Raw genomic sequence first — 7,287 nt, forward strand, 5'->3', positions numbered from 1 at the left:
CTATTCGGGGGTTCAGTTGTATGGGGGCTAGGTGCAATAATGGACCGATGGTAACCATTTTCAATAGGCTTCGTCTACGGTACCATAAAAGATCATGTGCCAAATTTCATTGAAGTATCTCCAAAATTGCGACCTGTAGTTTGATTACAAGGATTACAAGCCCTATTGGGGGGTTCAGTTGTATGGGGGCTAGGTGAAATAATGGACCGATGGTAACCATTTTCAATAGGCTTCGTCCCTGGGACAATAAAATATCATGTACCAAATTTCTTTGAATTATCTTCAAAATTGCGACCTGTAGTTTGATTACAAGGATTACAAGCCCTATTGGGGGGTTCAGTTGTAAGGGGGCTAGGCGAAATAATGGACAGATCTTAACCATTTTCAATAGGCTTCGTCCCTGGGACAATAGAAGATCATGTACCAAATTTCATTGAATTATCTTCAAAATTGCGACCTGTAGTTTGATTACAAGGTTTACATGGACGGACGGACAGACGGACGGACAGACGGACGGACATAGCTAAATCGACTCAGAAAATGATTCTGAGCCGATTGGTATACTTTAAGGTGGGTATAGGACCAATATTATTGTGCGTTACAAACATCAGCACAAACCCAATATACCCTCCCCACTAAAGTGGTGTAGGGTATAAATATTAAGGTAAATTTAAATCAATCCATAAAATTTGATAATTTATGAAACCAGTTTAAGGTGGATGGTATTTAAGATTCGGCAGAGCCGAATATAGCACTCTACCTTGTTTTTGAATAAAATTTGTACTGACTATTTTTTTAACACATCATGGCGAAGGGTATATAAGATTCGACACAGCCGAATATAGAACTCTTACTTGTTATTTAATTTTTATTGCCATTTTATTTGTATATAACTATAAATATCTTTAAAATAGTGCGAAATTGTATTTAAATGTCGGTTATATTCATAAAATTTAATAACTTGTGTTATTCTACAATTCCCGGGAAATTTCAAACTGAATCCAGTTTTCCTGGGAAAGGAAAAACACTAATGGTATAAAATTCAAATAACAAAAAATAGTAACTTGATAAACAACTTTCTTGATATACAATTATAAGCTCACCATATCGGCCATAATATTAGTACGCAAACGGAAAGAACTCTCGCCCTTACTAAAAAGGGCATTATGTTGACGTATAGCGGCACGATTTTCCTCAAAAGCAGATCGACTGCGCAGCTCATCATAAGTATGTAAATAACTTTTATTTACATAATTCTGTAATATTATAGATTTTTGTTTGTTTTTTATGTTTGCTAAATGTTCACATTAAAATACCTTAAATTCATCAAAATTATCGTATTCTATTATACGACCATCTTCTTCCACATATGAGAATGATATTTTAACACTAAATGACATTAATGCCCATTTGAAAATTAAAATGTTATAATTCATACTTGTTCTTTAAACGCTTTCAAATAACTAACTGATAATTATTTATTTTTGTATGTTTAAAGAATTTGTAATGCAGACTCAGCAAAGTTCATTTGTATGCTTTAAATTAAATGTTTATATTATGTAAGCAGTTTAAGAATATAATTTTTGATTGAGTTTCATTTTATATGTTTTTATACCCTACACCACTTTAGTACGAAATGTATATTGGTTATTGCTGTTTGTAACGCTAATAAATATTAGTTTTACAACCACGATCGGCAACCAGTGTTAACAGAGAATGAATTTCTAAATATGCTAAAGCTTAAAAAACTTAGTGCTAAAATTGTCTACGGAATAAAAAAGTAGGAAAGTATAGTCGGGCATGGCCGACCATATGACCCTACACCACTGAGTATGTTAAAAATGTGGATTATTTTTAACAACAAAGCATTTAAGTTGTTTACCTTAATTCCGAACTATTTTAACAATTTGTGATTTAACAAATTGTGATTAAACAAGTTAGAGTGCTATATTCGGCTGAGCCGAATCTTAAATACCCTCCACTAGCTACTTATATATTAATACTTTTCGAATTGATCAAATTTTTGTAGAAATAAGTTTTCTCATGTCTTGAATAGAAAAAATACAGAGATTTAAACAGCTTAAATCTATTACAATTCCATGATTTATTGAACATTACAAACGCCATTTTCTTTATATTTTTATAGCGCTTAGCGATATTTAGTAATTTGCATGTACAGTGTATCACATAAGTATTCGAATTTGGTTGTACTTTAAAAGAAACATAATTTAATAATATTTTGTGTGTGTGAAATGAATAATTGTTAGCGAATAAACAGCGCAGTAAATAAAACACGACCTTTCAATTATAATGCTTTATTTCAACTAACTCATAAAGATCAATAGTAAACAATTGACAACGTAAAAAGAATATTACTAAAAGTAACGGTACTATTTTTTACAAAATAAAGAAATAATGAATGAGAATGATAGTATATAAAGAGTAAAGAAATATGAATTAAATTATGTACTAAAACGATTATGTATGAATTTGAGTTGCATAAATATAAAGTATAACATACGCTACCACAACAAATATTCATACACATAGACAAAACTAACAACTAAATTTACAAGTAATTTAAATATAATAATTTACAAAAATATTCATGTTTGACTTTAGAAAATAATTTTGTTAACAAATCTGCAACATTTTGATCAGTAGATATATAATTAATACAAATTTCGTTAGACAATATTTTATGTTTTATATAATGATATCTTATATCAATATGTTTGCTTCGCTTCAAAGTCATCTGGTTTTTGGCTAAAAACTGTGCACCTTGGTTGTCACATAGGATTTTTGTTGGTTGACTGACTTCAGAGTTGAATCCCATCTCTTGCAGTAAGCTACGATGAAATGCAATTTCTTTGGCGCCTTGACACATGGCGATGTATTCAGCTTCCATCGAGCTAAGGGCAATCACATTTTGTTTCTTCGATTCCCAACTAATAGGAGCACCTGTAAAGAAAATAATAAAACCACTAAATGATTTACGATCGATTTGATTCGACCCCCAGTCGGCATCGGTGTAGCACATAATTTGATCATCGTTGCCATAAGTTATAGAAACGTCCGCTGTTTTCCTCAAGTAACGGAGCACATGTTTGGCAGTAGTAAAATGTATTTTATGTGGGTGTGAGTTGAATTGACTTAAAATTGATACAGTGTGGGCTATATCCGGCCGTGATATTGTTGCTAGGTACATTAAACTACCCATAAGTGATTGGTATTCTTTCAAATTTTCCCCCCGACAATTTTCATTTTCACACTTATTTAGCACTGTTCCTGTCGGCAACGGAGTTGATGCTGGTTTACAATTGGACATGTTCCACTCTTTTAACAATTCCGCCGTGTATCTGTTTTGATGTATTTTTAACTCGCCTCTTTCATCACACCGTTCAATTTCTAAACCTAAGTAATAACTGATTGGACCACGATCAATAGCATTTATGTGCTGGTTGAGTTTTTGAATTATTTCTTCCATAGTTTTCTTATTACTACATGCGATGAGCATGTCATCAACGTAGAGAGCGATTATGTTGATTCCATAATTTATTCTCATCACATACACACAACTATCACTTTGGCAACGGTAAAATCCAAAACTTAGCAATAGTTTGTTTATTTTGTCATTCCAGTCTTTCCCAGCCTGTTTGAGACCATATAAAGATTTGTTTAACTTACATACTTTGTTGTTGTTTTGGTCTACAAACATTTCAGGTTGATACATATACAACTCTTCTTTTAATTCACCGTTTAAGTAGGCTGAGACTATATCAACGTGGTTAACTAATAACTTATAACGTGTGGACAATGATAGAATTAGACGAATGGTACAGTGACGAACAACTGGCGCATACGTTTCTGCATAATCAACATTGGGCTTTTGAAAACACCCTTGGGCTACGAGGCGTGCTTTATATTTTTCAATTGATCCGTCCGAATTGCGTTTTGTAGTAAATATCCATTTACAGCCAATGATGTTTTTATTAACAGGACGATCAACTAGATCCCAAGTTTTATTTTTTATCAAGTTGTCATATTCGGCCTTCATTGATGACATCCATTTTTCGGCATCTTTACTCTCCATCGCTTCTTTAATCGTTCTCGGATCTGTATTTAATTCTTCTAGTTTGTTTAATACTTCAGGTGTCGAATCTCTCAAAAAATATTTGTGCGGTCTTTCTGTAGTTTTTTCTTTAGATTTTCCTGGTGGTCTGCCTCTTTTCCTCTTTGCACCGTAGTTTTCAGATTCCGATATTTCACTTTGTTCTAACTGAATGACTTCAGATTCTTCCACAACTGGCTCCAAATTAATATTAGGTGAATGTGCTTGTGACGAGCTACAAGGATCTTTAATGATACTGTTTTCGCTGTGATTAACGATGAACCAATCATCTCCACATTTTTCATCACGAGTACAATTAAACGAGTTCTCGAAAAACAAAACGTCCCTAGATGTAACAATTGTTTTATGAACTTTATCATAAAGTCTATAACCTTTTGTAGTTGACGAGTATCCAACAAATGTTAATATATCTCCTTTTGGTAGCAACTTATTTCTTCCAGGTTTCTTGTTAAGAACTATTGCATCGCATCCAAACGTTTTAAGATGTGAAACTGATGGTGTCCTACCAAACCACATGAAATACGGAGTATTATTTTTTAAAACTTTAGACGGTGAACGATTTCGGATGTAAACGGAGGTATTGATGGCTTCCGTCCATAGACTTTTTGGTAACTTCGAGTCTTGCAACAAACAACGCGCCATTTCCACTAGAGTACGGTTTGCTCTTTCGGCTATGCCGTTTTGTTGCGGTGTGTAAATGTTGGTTGTTTGATGTAAAATACCTCGTTCGCGTACAAACATCTCAAATTCACGTGTTAGGTATTCGGTACCGTTATCGCTTCTCAATTTTTTCAGTTTTAAGCCGGTTTGATTTTCACTCATATTTATAAAGTCTTTGATAGCATTAAACGTGTCTGATTTTTGCTTTAGAAAATAAACCGTTATAAAACGCGAGAAATTGTCAACGAATGTTATGAAATATAGCGATCCACTCTGGGAAGGTACACGAAAAGGTCCACACACGTCTGAATGAACTAATTCTAATGGCTGTGTTGAAAATGTTTGATTATAAGAAGAAAATGGTTTTTTTGTTATTTTGCACGTTGCACATGTCATACACGGGTAATCGTTTATAATGTTTTTATTTAAACCGCGCACCATTTGTTCTTTTATTAATTTGTTCATATCCCGAAAATTAAGGTGTCCAAATCGTTTATGCCATAATTCATTTTCCGAACCGTCATCGTTTGACATCACATATTCATTTTTACATTTTAGATTGGCTTTAAATATTCCACCGATTAATTGAGCGCCAAATATTAATGTATTATTTGGTTTAGTTACAAACGCTTTATCTTTTGTGAATTTAACGAAATTACCATTCATAATTATTTTGCTAACCGACAAAAAATTTGATTTTAATTTCGGCACAAAAAATACATCGGATAGTGTAATGTCAGCAAGTGCTGATTTTAAATTCACATTACCTATACCTTTTGTTACTACGCACTCTCCAGAAGCTAGGAATATTTGTTGTCGATGCTCTTTCAATGATGTAAACAAGTTTTTATTGATACAAATGTGAGAAGAGGCACCGCTATCCAATATCCAATTGTCGTCGTTCGGCGTTAATCCCTCATTTGCACATAACACAACGGGAGAACTTTTATTATCTAGACTTCGGCACTCTGATTTTATATGACCACGTTTTCCGCAACCATAGCATTTCGTATTTCGCTTTTATTATATTCGTTGCTCCCGTTATATCTTGAATTGTAATTTTTCCTCCTGGGATACTTTTCCACGCCGTTTTTTAAAGCAAGCACATGTTCCTGGTTTTCGACGCTCGATCTATCTCCTCTTCTTTGTTCTTCTTCTAGAATTTTTATTTTAAGTTTTTCTAAAGGAGGCAAGGAATCCCGACTTTCGATCGCAACCACAAAGTTTTCTAAATCTGGTGGAAGGCTACAAGTCTTCTGGCATACTAACAAGTCTTCTGGCATACTAATATCAATTTCCTTTAAATCACTAGCAATAGCACAAAAATTATTAATCTGGACAGCAAACTTTTCGGATGTGTTAAACTGGAATCGTACTAGTTTCTTAAACAAGTTCATTTTTCTAGCTGGCCCTTTTGCCTGGTATGTGTTAATTAGTTTGAACCACGCTTCTTTGGCTGACCTACACTCTTTTATGTATTGAAGCTCTGTTGACTTTACGCTTAACAATATCGCCGCCAGCGCCTTATTATCAATAGCTTTCCAAGCCGCGTATTCATCCACTTTAGAACTAATAGGTTGATTACATTCTATAACATTCCAATAATCCAACGAAATGAGTAGACTCTTCATCTGGACCGACCAAGATGAGTAATTTTCACAACTCAATTTCTCAATTTGCATTAACTGACTCGACATATTTAAGTTATTTAAACGACACAATGATTAACAAATAAGAAGACGACAATTAATATTTTACACTTTACTTTTAAATTGACCCGCTTGGCACCTGGGCCCATAACCTTTGTTAGCGAATAAACAGCGCAGTAAATAAAACACGACCTTTCAATTATAATGCTTTATTTCAACTAACTCATAAAGATCAATAGTAAACAATTGACAACGTAAAAAGAATATTACTAAAAGTAACGGTACTATTTTTTACAAAATAAAGAAATAATGAATGAGAATGATAGTATATAAAGAGTAAAGAAATATGAATTAAATTATGTACTAAAACGATTATGTATGAATTTGAGTTGCATAAATATAAAGTATAACAATAATTAAATTTGTTATATTGTCTAAAGAGTCCTATGGTATAATATCACACTCTTTAAAATTTGGAAAAATTACATTTACCTCAATTGATTTGCTTTTTTTAAGAAAAGTCCATAAAATTGCCTCAAAAAAGTATTCGAATTTTTCCTGTATTTCATATATGACCATATTATACGAAACAAAAAAATTATAATCGAGTGTTGTTTTGCATAAAATTGTGTTAAGGGGTTACTATCGACCGAAATTATATATTTTTGGCCCATTTGTTCCACAATTTTGGAGCATTTGTACCATCTTTTCATGTAATATCATTAAAATGGCAATTTTTGACCATATTTGCAATTTTTTTCCTTTTTTCCAGAAATAAACCCAAACTTTAATATTGGGATTTAATAGACCCCTTGAGGCATGTAAAAATAATAATTTTTGTTATAT

Source organism: Lucilia sericata, unplaced genomic scaffold, assembly GCF_015586225.1.
Source record: "Lucilia sericata isolate MDLA Ls3-8-SP2 unplaced genomic scaffold, ASM1558622v1 Contig000956F_arrow, whole genome shotgun sequence".
Taxonomy (NCBI): Eukaryota; Metazoa; Arthropoda; class Insecta; order Diptera; family Calliphoridae; genus Lucilia; species Lucilia sericata.